The sequence below is a fragment of the Vitis vinifera genome, chromosome 9 (genome assembly GCF_030704535.1).
Source record: "Vitis vinifera cultivar Pinot Noir 40024 chromosome 9, ASM3070453v1".
NCBI classification, from domain to species: domain Eukaryota; kingdom Viridiplantae; phylum Streptophyta; class Magnoliopsida; order Vitales; family Vitaceae; genus Vitis; species Vitis vinifera.
The window spans coordinates 6,474,502-6,491,998 of record NC_081813.1 but is presented as its reverse complement, the minus strand read 5'-3'; the positions used below and the strand labels follow the sequence as shown (position 1 = coordinate 6,491,998).

The 17,497-nt window shown below is 30.1% G+C and overlaps 1 pseudogene; it reads left to right on the top strand.

Moving 5' to 3' along the window:
• The first annotated feature begins 5,382 nt into the window (after window positions 1-5,382).
• LOC100245657 (crocetin glucosyltransferase, chloroplastic-like) lies at window positions 5,383-7,034 on the top strand (annotated as a pseudogene).
• Window positions 7,035-17,497: the final 10,463 nt, after the last annotated feature.

Here is a 17,497-nt window from a genome sequence, read left to right as displayed (position 1 = left end):
ACATACAAAAAAACTATATCGATGGTAAAATAATATATGGGATAAGATATGATCAAGAAAACAAAACAAGATAATTGGAGATTTTTCTTAATGCCTTGTGAAAGCATGAAAAATGAACAGATTCCTATAACAACTCTAAGGTATAAAGCAAAGCTTGAGAAGAATATACATGTATGCAAATCAACCAAATATAATAGAAACTTGATAAGACAATAGATCAACAATAATGCCTAAAGGTTTATCTCCAACCTAAAAATAGACAGTGAAAACCATGGGAAGAAGCTTCTATGAATCAGAATAATTCTAGAGAGATAGACAATTCAAACATAAATATCTTGTAAAAAATATCCATGTCAAGTATATTTCTTAGACTTCTAAGTTATGCTTTCATCGACTGATTTGGTCTTCTCCAATGTCTTAGCCTTTAGTATTATTACAATAGAAATTAACGGTCAAGAAAATGGCATCAATGTTGAGGATCAACATTGTTTACTTTCTTTTGGTTGAAAAAACTAATTGTTTGTTTAGGTATAATATTTATATTTTGTTGCATTGTTTAAGTTTTTGCTAATGTATTATGAGTTATGTAATGAATTATTATACTAATCTTATACTTGCATATTGTTGGCACTTAGATCTAAGTAACTAAAACAATACCAATTTTTAAAAAATTGATCTTTTAGGGTTAAAGTACTAACTTTTAGGTTTTGGATGTTCCCAAACCTTATATTCTAAGTATTGAAGACGACTTTGAAGTCGTTGGAAGTCTCGTAAACTCACAATCTTCAGCCTAATGACTCAACCTTGTTCTTGGCACACTTCTAGGGAGGAGAAAAGAAGGGTGGAGGCTATGGCTCTCTTTCTCTCTAGATGATATTGGAAGACCAAAAATGATGGAAACCCTAAGCCTTATGGCATATTTATAGGGTTCCTAACTAGGCTTAAGTAACTTAAGCTCACATGGACTTAGGCCACTTAATCTAACCCAAAATGAGTCTTAATTGATTAATTAACCTAATAGGGTTTACTGATTAATCAATTAGCTCAATCTAAAGACCTTGTTCATTGACCCCTGTGCAACTTTGTGTAATTACCAAAACACCCTCATGCACAAAAGTGAACCTAAAGCCAATCCAACTCTCATAATTCATGCCAACAAGGTACATGTGCTCGAAGCAAGGACCACTAGGACCCATAGGAGTACTGGTTCACTCAGAATCCAATTTTGAAGTTGATTCAACATCTCACTACAAAGAATCAACTGAACTCTAGTATCCTGTGTAAATAACAATGAGACACTACGTACTCGGGACTGTGACCTACCATCAATTACGTTTAGTCTCCCCATAGACTAGTGTCCATAGTCTAACAAAGTGAATACTATCAACCTTTCAATACTACCTCTACTATCCTTGAGTTATAGATCCTCTTATTGTGTATTCAACTAATATGTCTTAGCTCTAAAAAAACTTATGTTAAGTTCCACTTAAGGAACTAGTATGGCCATAGTTTTCATGAACACACTTCCTTAGGATCATCCAATGGGGACACACTATCTCAATCCTATGAGATATCATGGTACCTCTATTGAGAATACCTATTGCTATCAGCTTCCATCAATAGTGACCCAATCCATAAAGAATATATGATCAACTTACGATCTCACTCGTAGATCAAAGGCACTACTAACTTTAGCACAAACTGAATATTCTCTCAAGGTTGAGAGATAACACAATGAAGTAACTTGGTGAGGTCATGCCTGCTTGATAGCCTTAAGTCATAACTCACCGTAGGTCCTATCCAATGTGTAACCATACACATTAGTGCACTCACCATAGGAAACCCATCTCAATACCAAAGACTAGTCATCCTTCCAATTAGGAGGTGGTGCACTACAACCTCTAACAGGTTGCATAAACCCACAAACCAGTTGTGAACAAGTCATCTATTTGCAAGAAACCCATGACTTAGTTTTTTTATACAACTCCTAATGCACCCAAGTCACGTACAATACAAAATATGCAGGTCATAATGCTTAAAATATAATACATGGAATAAGGATAGATAAAAGTAAAATTGGAACATCATTAAATAAATAATGAATTTCAAATTTATTACATCATGTCATGCTTTTAAGGGCTCTATCCTAACACCTATTTCAACCATCATGAATTAATTTTCTCAGTGAATTTGATAGAAAATTTTTGTTAAAAATGTCATATGGATATTGACCAATGTTGGCTAAGATACAAGGGGTTTGTAGATGATAATCAACCAATTAATGTATAACTTTGGGAGATTTTTGAAAATTTTTATAAGTGTTTAACTCCTCAATCTCACCAATTCCTAAAGAAAATTTCTTGATAGAACACCTGAAAAGTGTTTGAGTTTTTCAACAGTTTTATTGGAGGAAATTTAGAAGGTGGTGGATAATCAAATCCAAAACATAGTGATGAGCAAACTAACTCGTGGGGAAAGGAAATCCTGGAGTTTTCCTATGCTCAAGAACATTCATATAAGGATGTTGAAATTGCTCCAAGCAATCAACAAATTTAGATGAATTTCTTAAAGGATTCAAGTTTCAATGAAAATAAATTGAAGCCAACCTAAGTGAGAGCAATTCCTAACTTTATCAAGCTTTAGATGAAATCAATGCTAAGATAGTTGATATTTTCTTCAAGTTGAAAATAAGGATGTAAGTATCAAATTAAAATTTAACTTTGACCAAGAATTCGATGAATTTGATTGTACAACCTCCTCATTATTGCACAAGAATTTAACCTTGACTACTATTTTAAAAAATTGTGCAAGATTGCATTGGTAATGAACATACTAATCGTGGAAGTAGTGGTCAATAATCACCAAATTCATTTTTAGCATACTAATGATAAGCCTTGTGAGTATTATGTTAAAGGTAAAATTGATAGAAACGAGTTGTTAATGTAAAATCAAATTGCAGAACTAGTTTATCATAGCTTGATGATTTCAACCTTGAGGAAATTTTAGATTTTATGATTTTTTTTTAGATAGTTTAGTATCTATAGATTTTCATAAGATTAGTTTAATTATTTTCTTTTATGTTGGCTAGTGCATTACCTTTTTTTTTTTTTTACTTGAACCAATTGTAAAACATTGTGATTTGGTCATCCCATTTGTAATGGATTAAGAAGGTATAGGATAGGTTATTGTCTCACCCACCGTTGGGGTGAGGTAGGCCTTGAAGCTTAGCTCATCGCTTTTTGTTTAGGATTGAGTAGGTTAATTTTCCTTTGTTTTTGTTTCCATTTTTTTAAAAGTCTAGAAAATAAATATGTGGCACTTTAAAAGTTTTTCATGAGTAAATTATGTCTTTCCATTTCAACCTTGCATATGAAGTTATTATGCATGCACACATTTGATACCTTGCATAACTAGCTTAGGTTAACGGGAGTGAGTATATATGTTGATTATCTTGTGGGAAAAATAACGAATATATAGTTGGTGCGCTAATTTAGGTTGAGATTTTAGCATGGATGAAAATTTCATAAAAAAATAGCCGAAATTTCATCGAAATTTTGTGTTTCGGCTAAGGGTGATACAAAAAAACAAGAAGAAATATCAGAAGGAATAAATGTTAGAAAAAATCAATAAAAATCATCAAAAAATCGGATTTTTATCAATTTATCAACGTTTTTGCCTATATTTCGGTTTAGTCAACACGCGATCAAATGGTCAAACCCTCCAAAATATCAAATTGAAAAATGGTCTTGGACGACCATAAGGCTAACTTGCCATTTGTTAATATATCAACACCAAATAAATATATAGTAAAACTATCATAAACAAAATATTAAAAGAATATTTTATAAACAAATTAATTCTATTTATTTTATTTTTAAATTTTATTTAATTAATTACTAACAATATAAAAACTTTTGTTATAATTTTCTTAATAGTTTTTTATATCATTTATATATTAATTAAATATAAATATTAAAAAAAAATTATGTGTATATCATCATTTATTTAATATCATTGAATACAATTGAAATTAAATGGATTATAATTTTAAAATTAGATATATTGTAATCAAATATCACAATATTATTGTCGAATGATATTTAATGTAATTTAATAATAAATATATATTTATAGAATTCATATTTTTTATCGATGCATATGATATTATTATTAAATATGATTAATTATATCATATACATATATATATATATATATATATATATATATATATATATATATATATATATATATATATATATATATATTATAAAACAACTTTAAAATGTTTATTATTGTTTATTATATCATTTTTAGAGTTTTTCTCAATATTTTCATAAGTTTTAATCAATTTTAGACCTATAAAAAAAAATTCAAAATATTTGTCGATATATCTCTAATATATCCGTAAAATCGAAATACCGATATATCCATATTATCAATATTTTCATCATTGGATTTTAGGTACAATGTTAATTTGATTTGAGTTGATAAGTATTTTATGGGTTGAATTGAGAAAGGAATGTCCTTACATATTTTTGAATGAATAGTATAATATTAAATGTTTCAAATCTTTTGAATCTCAAATTCACTTGCTATCACACTATACTATTTTAAGATTATAATTGGTTGAGTAGGATAGCCAATTCGTTCAAACTACTTTCTGAAAAAAAAAAAAAAACTACTCATCGATGATGGGTGATATATTTGCATTAAAGTTGAAGGTTTAAATTTCTTTTTTAACTCCTTGTTACTTGGAGACTTTTTCGAGTAATTTTGAACCTGAAACTGAGTTGTAAGGATGCATAGCTATCTTATCTCCATTGAATTCACTTGTTTGACCTTGTGTTATTTGTATATATGCTAATTTTTTATTTTTTTTTCACCTTTTGAGATGCATGTTTGGAGACATTTCCCTTGACTTTAGAACAAGAATTCATCACTGGTTTGAACATTAGGAAAGATCTCCAAAGTCAAAGTATATACATAGCATCTCTTTTTTCTAGGTAGTGGCTAGGTACTAATTCCTTCATAACAACAGTCGAATCACATCACTGTCTTCGTATGAGCAAACAATTTACTCAAAACTTATGGTGAAAAAGTCAATTTTCCCATCTCACTTCATGCAACAACCAAAATAAATGGAACCCCACATTGTGCCCATACTCTTCCCACCATTCTTATATTGTTCACGTGCTAACCTACAAGGTTTTGTGCATTGATTGTTGGGTGAATGGGTGAACCCCCACATTTCTATAAGTGCTGTGAATGGAGGTTAGGGATTTCAACACACTTCACCCACCAAATTTGTGGTGGATATGAACATTATTTCTTTTTTCCACTTGAATATTATTGTGTTCCCTGTCTCCTTATTTAAGCATCACCTCCAATGCAAATCCGGACATTGAATCCTAAGTTCTAACCTCGAATAGTCCAGTATTACAGATCTTGTTACTTACCTTATTTCATTACTTCACTTTCCACCTGAGACACCCAATTTTCCCTCTGCTACAATGGCGAATCCTCACCCCCATTTCCTCATTATAACTTTTCCAGCACAAGGCCACATCAATCCAGCCCTAGAATTAGCTAAGCGCCTCATAGGTGTTGGTGCGGATGTCACATTTGCCACTACCATCCACGCCAAGAGCCGCTTAGTAAAAAACCCAACCGTGGATGGATTGAGGTTTTCCACATTCTCCGATGGTCAGGAGGAGGGTGTGAAGCGGGGTCCTAACGACTTGCCGGTGTTCCAGCGTCTTGCCTCTGAAAATCTGAGTGAGCTCATCATGGCCAGTGCTAATGAAGGTCGCCCCATCAGTTGTTTGATCTACTCTATCGTAATTCCTGGGGCGGCGGAGCTGGCACGAAGCTTTAATATTCCATCTGCATTTCTTTGGATTCAACCTGCCACCGTTTTGGATATCTACTACTATTACTTCAATGGCTTTGGAGATCTCATTAGGAGCAAGAGCAGTGACCCTTCCTTTTCCATTGAATTACCAGGCCTGCCTTCGCTCTCTAGGCAGGACCTCCCGTCCTTTTTTGTTGGCTCAGATCAAAATCAAGAAAATCATGCACTTGCAGCCTTCCAAAAGCACCTAGAGATTCTTGAACAGGAAGAAAACCCGAAAGCACTGGTAAACACCTTTGATGCATTAGAACCTGAGGCACTGCGAGCTGTGGAAAAGCTTAAATTAACGGCTGTTGGACCCCTTGTTCCATCTGGTTTCTCTGATGGAAAAGATGCGTCTGATACTCCATCGGGAGGTGATCTTTCGGATGGCTCAAGAGACTACATGGAATGGCTCAAGTCCAAGCCTGAATCTACTGTTGTTTATGTGTCATTTGGAAGCATTTCCATGTTCTCGATGCAACAAATGGAGGAGATTGCTCGCGGGTTGTTAGAAAGCGGAAGACCTTTCTTGTGGCTCATAAGAGCAAAGGAAAATGGAGAAGAAAATAAAGAAGAAGACAAACTGAGCTGCCAAGAAGAGTTGGAAAAACAAGGGATGCTAATACAATGGTGCTCTCAGATGGAGGTTCTGTCACATCCATCACTTGGATGTTTTGTCACACATTGTGGGTGGAATTCTTCCATAGAGAGCTTAGCTTCTGGGGTGCCTATGATTGCATTTCCTCAATGGGCAGATCAAGGGACAAACACTAAACTGATCAAAGATGTGTGGAAGACAGGGGTTCGTCTGATGGTGAATGAAGAAGAGATAGTAACGAGTGATGAGTTAAAGAGGTGATTGGAATTGGTTATGGGAGACGGAGAGAAGGGCCAAGAAATGAGAAAGAATGCCAAGAAATGGAAAATTTTGGCCAAGGAAGCACTGAAGGAAGGTGGATCTTCGCACAAGAATCTCAAGAATTTTGTGGATGAGGTTATGCAAGGTTATTAATGAGTGGCGTTTGATGTACTGAATCATTAGCGGTATACGGTTTGCAATGTAGTACGGAAAATATTGCTTTTCCTAAGTGAAAAGAATCTGAGGAAATATCTAACAATGGTGAGGCAATTATATCCGAAAGCACGAGTTTAATATCTTAAGCATAATTAAAATTGAATATGTAGTCCAAGCTCTATGTATCCCAAGTTTTAGTTCTCTTTTTTCTTTTTCTTTTTTTTCAAATTTTGATAATTTAATCTCAATGATTTCAGTAAAAGTAAAAAGTCAATCAACCCTGCACAAGAATTCCAAATATAACATACAAAACCCATCTATAAAGTTTTTCAAAAAACTACATAGATATTTAAAAAAAAAAAAACCACCAATCAAATAACCGCAAACAAATCTATTAAATATGGAAAGAATGTAGGCAATTTTACTTTATTTTGACACACCTACTTTTCAAGATCTTATAGTGGTCAACACCTATACTAGTCTCTCATGTCCTCAATATAGCACCCTAAGGGCCTTAGTGGACAATTAAACTCCATGTCGAGGCTAATAGACATTGACACAAAATATGGGATGAAAAATAATAAGTTCTGTATATTAGATTGAGGAGATTACAAGAGAAGAAATAGGAAACAAGAGACATAATAGGAAACTAACTTATTCCTATTAACTTATTCCTAAATCATAAAATTATCTATTTACAAAAATAGGAAACTAACATAATAGGAAAATAATTCTCCTATTCTATTTATAGCTCAACACTCTCCCTCAAGTTGAGGAATAGATGTCTTCCATTCCCAGCTTGAATACAAGATCGTGAAACATTGAACTGTTCAGCTCTTTTGTTAGAATATTAGCTAATTGATGTTCTGATAGAACATAGGACATACACACTACTCCTTCCTCCAATTTTTCTTTGATGAAATGCCTATCAATCTCAATATGTTTTGTCCTATCATGTTGTATAGGGTTATGAGCAATATTGATAGCTGACTTGTTGTCATAATAGAGCTTCATAGGACCATCCCACTTGATTCTCAAATCATCTAGAATAATCTTTAGCCAAATTAGTTCACACAACCCTTGAGCAATGGCCCTAAACTCTGATTATGCAGACGACCTTGCTACCACATTCTGTTTTTTACTTCTCCATGTTACCAAATTACCTCCAAGAAAAGTACAATACCCTGTAGTTGATCTTCAATCCACTAGGGAACCGACATAATCAGCGTCAGTGTATGCTTCTAGAGCAAGAGTATTGTTCTTCTTGAACAAAATTCCTTTCCCAGGGTTGCCTTTCAAGTAATGAAGCACCCTATAAGCAGCTTGAAGATGAGGTTCTCTTGGATCATGCATGAATTGACTGATCACACTCATCGAATAAGCGATGTCTGGTCGAGTGTGAGCAAAGTATATGAGCCTACCAACCAACCTCTGGTACATTCTTTTATCCACCACTGGTGTTTCACTTCATGTTTTTCTCTCTCATCATTTCCAGTCACTATGATGTCGTCAACATAGATTAGAAGAGCAGTTACTCCCCTTGCAGCTGAGTGCTTAATGAAGAGAGTGTGGTCACCTTGGCTTTGTTTGTACCCAAACTCTTTCATAACTTTTGAAAATCTCCCAAACCAAGCCCTAAGAGATTGTTTTAGCCCATAAAGGGCCTTTTTCAGTTTGCACACCTTGTTACCTGTGTTTTCCTCAAATCCCGGTGGGATGTTCATGTAAATCTTTTCATCTAAATCACTATGAAGAAATGCATTCTTAAAATCATAATGTAGGAGTTGCCAATTGTAGTGGGTAGCCAGTGACAGCAGGATTCTTACAATATTCATTTTTGCAATTGCAGCAAAAGTATCCTGATAATCAACTCCATAAGTTTGAGTGTACCCTTTGACTACCAATCTTGCTTTATGTCTCTCAAGAGATTCATTAGCCTTATATTTCAATGTGACAATCCACTTTCAATCAACAATGTTTTTCCCTTTCGGTATTTCAACAATCTCCCATGTTTTATTCTTTTCTAATGCACTCATCACCTCTCTCATAGCATCTTTCCATTCTCTTTTTTTCAATGCCTCAGAAATAGTGTTAGGGATGATAGTGGTGTTTAGACTCACAATAAAATTCTTGTGGGCTGGTGATAGGTGCTTAAGAAACGCATAGTGTGATAGTGGATAGAGTGGTCGGTTAGGCATTATCTGGTGCCTTTTCTGACAGCAATGGGAAGGTCTAGGTATAGATTGCATGTTGAGTTAGTGGAAGTTTCACCGGGTTGTGTATGTAAAAGTGGGTCTGATCTTACCGTGATTTCATTCCTAGGGTCTGAGTTGGATTCTTGGACTTGCTTTTGTTCTGAAATGGTCTTTTCCCTTGAATACACCTTAGGAAACTGTGGAAAAATTGCGAGTGACACTGGCTAGAACAGAGGATGACACAAGTTCTTCATTACCATGGGTTGAAACATGAGGAAGATCAAGAGGTTCAAAGGACTCACAAGGACTATCTTCCATCATTGAAATCTCCCCCTGAAGAGAGGACTTGGGGAAAAAAAATGTTTATTTTCTGTGAAAGTGACATCTGTAGAGATGTAAAATTTTCTGGCTGAGGGATTATAACACTTGTATCCTTTTTTAGTGAATGAGTAACCAAGGAAGACACATGTTATGCTCGAGGGTCTAGCTTGTCTCTATGTTAGCTATGGACATGAACAAATGTAGTGCACCCAAATACCCTAGGAGTAAGCCCATTTGAGGTTTTGAAGTGTGGATAGAAACTCTTAAGTATCTCTATGGGGCTTTTGTTGTCTAACACTCGTGAGGGAATTCTATCTATCATGTATGCGGCAGTAAGAATAGCTTCCTCCCAATAGGACTTAGGAACATTCCCTTGAAAGAGTAAGACTCGGGTTGTGTTGAGTAAATGCCCATTTTTCCTCTTGGCTACCCCATTTTGTTGGGGTGTGTTAACACATGATGAGTCATGGAGAATGCCCTGTGATTGAAAATAGGGTGACAAAATCTGGTTGAAGTAATCTCTAGCATTGTTTGTCCTAAAGCATTTTATTTTAACCCCAAATTGGTTTTGAACCATTGAGTGGAAATTAGGTATAACAATGCTAACATCAGATTTTTGTTTAAGAAGAAAGATCCATGTAACCCAAGTGCAGTCATCAATTAAGGATACAAATCAACGAGCCCCAAAAACATTAGGTATAGTCGAAGGACCCCATATGTCACTATGAATCAAATGAAAAGAATGATAACTTCTTTTATTGCTAATAGGAAAATATACATAAGTATGTTTTGCCAATTCACAAGTTTCACAATGAAACTCGGAAATATCTAATCCTTGGAACAAATGAGGAAACATGACCTTTAAAACCCTAAAAAATGGATGACCAAGACATATGTGATACAACCAAATGGTATCTTTATTTGAGGAACTGAGAAAAGACAACCACAAATTATTACTAGTTTTCTGAGATGATTCAAGGTGGTAAAGACAGCTCATTTCCTTAGCAAGTCCAATCCTCCTCTCAGAGCCTTGTTCTTGAAAAACACAATAAGAAGGGAAAAAATAGCATAACATTTAAGATCATAGGTAAGCTTTTCAATAGAAACAAGGTTGGCCGACAATTTTGGTACATGGAGGACATTTTTAAGAATAAGGGTAGGTGTGATGTATATGTCTTCGAAACCTACAACGGTAGCTAAAGAGCCATTGGCCACTGCAATTTTTTTTATTACTTGGGTTTGGGGTATAGGTATGGAAAAGTTGAGATTTGGAGGTCATATGGTATGTGGCACTAGAGTCTATTATCCAAGAATCATCATAAACCCTGTGTGAGGCATTTATGCAAAAAGAGAGTGAAGGTGTACCTGAAAGAGCCAAAAAAACAAGTTCCAGTAGGTTTGTCAAGGGATCCCAACAAGCTTCTCAGTTTCACCATTTCTTCACTATTGAACCCGTCTGTTGTTGAATTTTCCTCAGTTTTGGGTTGCTCTACCATGTGTGCTTCCTTTGTTGCCCTCCACGATTTCCCCATTCACGACTTAGTGGTTTACCATTCAGCTTCCAACACTTCTCTTTTGTGTGCCTTGGTTTCTTGCAAAAGATGCACCAGAGATTGTCCTTGTTCTCTTTCCACTGATTGTCTCTACCTAAGTGTTTAGGCATATCATTCTTTCCTTGCTCTGAATATTCCGTTTATGCAACTAGGACTGATCCATCCAAGGTTTGTGGTTCAAGCATAACACTCCTTTGGCTTTCTTCACCTCGAATTAGTGCCACCACCTCATTAAAGCATGGAACCTCCTGCTTGCCAAGAATCTAGATTCTCACTTTATCAAATTCTAGGTTAAGCCCAACAAGAAAATCATAGACTCTATCTTGTTCAATGAAATCCTTTAGAATAGCGGCATCCTCAGATCATTTAGTTTTTATCACCCTATAATGATCAAGTTCTTGCCATAAAGCTTTCAATTGATTGGCATATTCAGTAACTATTTTACTTCCCTGTTTTACAGCAATCGTCTTCACCTTAACCTCATATACTTGAGCCGCATCTCTAGCTTTTGAATACATCTGTTGGATTGCGTCCCAAATATCCTTAGCCATAGCCAAGAACATACATGTGTCGCTAATCTTAGGAGTCATAGAATTCCACAGTCACACCATAATCATAGAATTTTCTTCATCCCATGCTTCAAAATAGGGATCTCCTGGTTTCGGCCCTGTACCCATAAGATGGTTGATCTTCCCTTTCCCTTTCAGCATAGTGCGAACAAGTTGAGACCATTTAAGGTAATTTTTTCCATCCAGCCTATACGTAGCCTGAATGTTTTGCAATTCTCTGGGTTGTTGAGATCGAACAATCTCCTCCGATTGTGTTGTAGTAGTCATCTCTACAACCTCTAACATCTTCCACAAAAAACCTGATCTCTTGGGAATTAAAGCAGATCGCGAAACAAAAAAACCAGCAGCAATGAAGGCTGGTAAAAGAACACATGAATAAAAAAAATCTAGCTATGAAGGCCAGAAAAATGGCGATGGAGGCCAAAATGATGCCTAGGTCTTAAAAACCTATAGCTCTGATACCATGACATGAAATATGGGATGAAAATAATAAATTTTGTATATTAGATTGACTATACACAGTTTATATAGGAGATTACAAGAGAAGAAATAGGAAACAAGAGACACAATAGGAAACTAACTTATTCCTAAATCATAAAACTATCTATTTACAGAAATAGGAAACTAACATAATAGGAAAATAATTCTCCTATTCTATTTACAGCTCGAAAGACATGAACACCCTTTTTTCCATAGAGTTCTTTCAAGATTGCTTTAGAAAATTTGATAGGTGGAGTACTAGGTCCGCAAGGATGGCTATGTTCATGTTCCTTTGGTTTCAACTCAAAAACATCTCATATTTATATCTACTTAAAACCTAGGATAGATATTTAGAGTCAAATTATCAATAAAATTACAATATATATATATATATATATCTAAATTACTAAGAACAAAATGAAATACAACAAAAAAGAAGCTCCAACTTTTGAGCACCCCATGGGGGATGTTTGAACACTAGGGAACATGTTTGAACACCCTCTTAAACAATATTGAAATGTTGTCTTGGGCAATGTTTGAACGTCCCACAACAACAAAGTACATGATCATGGATGAAATGTTTAATATAAATGTCAAAATAATATAGTTGAAGTAAAAATGATACAAAATTTTATTTTACTCTAATATTAACTTTTGAAATGTCTAAACTATACCATCAATCTATGTTATATATCTTGAATTCATAAGTAGGAAATATATCTACGAATTATTTTCTCATAAAAATCAATACATAAATAATATATATATATATATATATATATATATATATATATATATAATAAGGAATAAAATGTAAATTTTGTCAACCCCAAATTATAAGAATATTAAAATGCCAAACAAGCTAGTGATAAATTAATTTTTATTCAATAAATATTTTTTTTATTTATGCTAATAAATAATAATTAAATAGTTTTTTATTGTTATTTGATACAAATAACCTCTTTGAAAAAGTGAAGTTTTTTCCTCAAATCTACAATTTTCAAAATTAGTGTCAATATTTAATATAAATGTCAAAATAATATAGTCGAGGTAAAAATGATACAAAATTTTATTTTACTCTAATATTAACTTTTGAAATGTCTAAACCATGTCATCAATCTATATTATATATCTTGAATTCATAAGTAGGAAATATATCTATGAATTATTTTCTCATAAAAATCAATACATAAATAAAAAAAATATAAAATAAGGAATAAAACATAAATTTTTGTCAAGGCCAAATTATAGGAGTATTAAAATGTCAAACAAGCTAGTGATAAATTAATTTTTATTTAATAAGTAATTTTTTTATTTATGCCAATAAATAATAATTAAATAGTTTTTTATTCTTATTGGATACAAATAACCTCTTTGAAAAAATGAAGTTTTTTCCTCAAATCTACAATTTTCAAAATTAGTGTCAATATTTAATATAAATGTCAAAATAATATAGTTGAGGTAAAAATGATACAAAATTTTATTTTAATCTAATCTTAACTTTTGAAATGTCTAAACTATATTATGAATCTATGTTATATATCTTGATTTCATAAGTAGGAAATATATCTATGAATTATTTTCTCATAAAAATCAATACATAAATAAAAAATATATATAAAATAAGGAATAAAAGGTAAATTTTTTCCAAGCCCAAATTATAGGAGTATTAAAATACCAAAAATTATGGTGATAAATTAATTTTTATTCAATAAATAATTTTTTATTTATGCCAATAAATAATAATTAAATAGTTTTTTATTGTAATTTGATACAAATAACCTTGTTGAAAAAGTGAAGTTTTTTCCTCAAATCCACAATTTTCAAAATTAGTGTCAATATTTAATATAAATATCAAAATAATATAGTTGAGGTAAAAATGATACAAAATTTTATTTTACTCTAATCTTAAAATATGAATTTCATTATTCACTACTTTATAAACTAAATATAATATTTTATATTTTACCTAACAATTGGCTCAATATCCAAGATAAATAAATTAACTTACATAGAAGGATAGCTAGTCATGGTTGATCATATATTTTGACCTATATGTTTCTATATGCACATTTTAAACAACCTTATTCATTATTTACACTTTTAACTTTATTCATTTTTTACACTTATTACCAATTCTAAAGGAAAATTGGTTTAATGTTTTAAATAATTTACAAAGTGGGTTTCTAAATATACTTATATATTGAACTATAACTACAATAATAAAAGAACAAAACTTTATATTTTTCATTTCATCTATAACCATATAAAGAAAATATATCACATAAATGATATTAATTTAATTTTCTTTATTTCATTTTCGCTAATTGAATTCCCTTAAAAGAATAATATATAAATTTGTGTGTATATTATAGCTTTAATGATAAATATTATGATGTATAATCAAGATCTCACTCTCGTAAATATTGGTTAGGGTTGAATAATTGGTGGTAAGTTGATAGCAACATCTATGAATTCATTAATGATAGGTCACAAATAATTCCTATTACATAACTCAAAATACAACAAAAAGCCCATAGAATATTTTTCTGTATCTAATTAATTAATAAGCAAGAAATCCTAAAAATAAATAAAATAAAAATATAAAATGGTGATAACATACCTGATTTGCATTTTTTGCAATGTTATAGAGCACTAAGGGACCATGACAACAAACGACCAATAGAAGTAGTCCACAATCAGCAATAACAGTAGTTGATGGTAGGATGAATATGGCGATTGGTTTGAAATAATGGAGATGTTATTTAAGGAAAAGCAAGATGAAGGATTTTTGTGGAAAGTTTAGGAAAGTTTTTTATTCTTATTTCTTTTTTATTTTTGTTTCCATTTAATATTTTATAATATTACTTATCAATTCTTTAAATATTTTCCAATTACGAAGTAAAAAAATTTTGGGATAGTTTTTTTTTTTTAATTTTTATTATTTTCAAAATTTTGAAGATTTCTTGATAAATACTTAATTAAATATTATTCAATTTTAAATAAGATAAATATAAAGAAATCAATTTCTTCTAATTTCATAGATATCTAGTGTTTTATATAAGAAGTAAAAATGTTATAAAAGATTAATTATTTAAAATTTGATAATTGGTTTAAAGTTTCCAAGTATAAAACAAGAAGTTTTGGGACAAGTTTTTATTTTGAGTTTTTATTCTTTTAAAAAAATTTCAAGATTATATAAAAAATACTTGATTAAATATTTTATACTTTAAACAAGATATATATATTTATAAATAGTCTCTTTTGGTCTTATAAATATATGGTGTTTTAAAAAGCAAAAATGTTATAATAGATTATGTTTAGAATTATAATAATTACTAATATAATTTATGAAAATATTTTTTTTTTCTTTGAAGTGATCCATAGCCTTTTTATATCTCTAAAAAAAATTAAGAAGAAAAATAACAAAAAAAAAAAAGAAGAATCAAAGTAAATTATTATTAAAATGTTAATTATTGTATAATAAATTCATATACATATTATAGTAAAATATAATATTATTAAAAAAAAGTATGATTTTTATTTTTTTTATCTTATACATTTACAATTAGGATTAAATTTTATATTTTTGTATGATGAAGACTTATACTATAGTTCTCACATGTTTTCATGTTTTTCTCTTCTTTTTTTAATATTATGCATTCAGAATTTGGATTTATTTTTATGTTTTCATAAGAAGACTAACAATGTTATGGTTGTACATGATAAATCTATTTTTATATTTTGTATAATCAATATAATTCAAATTCGTTTTTTAATATATATAAAGTAAAAGTTAAAAACAAAATAAATGATTTTAATTTTAATTTTTTATTTCTTTTATAATTATATATTATTTTATTATTAATTATTAAGGATAGTTTAAAATATTGACATTAAAATCAAATACTTCTAGATAAAGGCATAATATCATTTTGTGGGATGTACAAGATTACATAAATAATAGATACTTATACTATTATAGAATTAACTAAAACTTTTATAAAAGTCTTTATCAAGGATTAATTTTTAAAAATATAAATTTATTGTCTTATATAGTTAACATTAGAATTTTTTTTTTTCTATAGAATAACCATAAGAAATATCTATAAAATAAAAAAAAAAGGGAAATCAGATGATTTCATAGAAAAGATGAGTTTGGTAAAACATTATATTGTTAAATTATTAAAAGAGAAATGAGTTTTTTTTTTATCAACTTTAAGTCATATATAAATTTTTATATTTATTTTTTTTAAAATCAATTAGAAAATTAATAAAAAAAAAAGTAATTGAAATAAATTATTATTAAAATATCATTATCTTATAAATTCATATATGAATTATAATAAAATATAATATTATGAAAAAATTAATGCAAGTTACTATTAAATTTTCATTCTCTTTTACATTTAGAGTTTGGATTCATTTTTCCACTTTAATATGAAGAAGACTAATAGTGTTATGGTTGTCAAACCTCTTTTTATATTTTTGTATAATCAATTTAATCCAAATTTATCTTTTATAGATATATAAAATAAAATTTTATATACAAAATAAGTTATTTTAATGTAATATCTTTTAATTTGTTTTATACCTTAATTTAGAATATTAACATTGAAATCAAGTACCTACAAATAAAGGCATGAGATGATTTTATGGGAACTACAAAATTAGGTAAGTAATGAATGTTTATACTATTAACTAAAATTATTTTATTTGTACATTCGCAATTTGGTTTGATTTTTATCTTTAAATAACATAAGGAAGACTAATAAAATTAGGGTTCTCACACAGTAACTAAATTTTTTATTTTTGCATAATATAATCAATTTAATCCTAATTCCTAATTAAACATTTTTAAATATATAAAATATCAAGTTATATACAAGGAAATGAATCTCAATGTATTTTTGTTTTATTTTATTATATATTATTAAGGATAGTTCAAAGTATTTACATGAAAATGAAATTAATATTTAAAGAAAAAGAAAATAAGTTATTTTATAGGAAGTATAAGATTAGAAGAATAATAGATGGTTATATTATAATAGAATTTACAAAAAAATGTTATTATCTCATAAATTCATTAATAAAATAAAATATTACAAAAATAAAATATATTATGATTAGAATTTTACCATATTATAAAAATTCTAGATTAATCTTTGTACTTTTATACTCAAGAACAAGAAGAAGACTAATAATATTGTGGTCCAAACATGGTAAACCTTTTTTTTTTTTTAATTTTTAGGTAGTCAATTTAATCCATATTAAATTCTTTTATATATAATTTCAAGTTATATACTAAATAAAATAATATTTTTATTAAACAAATATTACATTTCACATATCATGAGTATGATATCCAGAATTGAAGATTTCAACATTAGCTAAAAAAATTTTAAATTCTTATTTTATTACACATAGTATTAAAAATTAAATATTATTACATATTGATATAAATATATGAT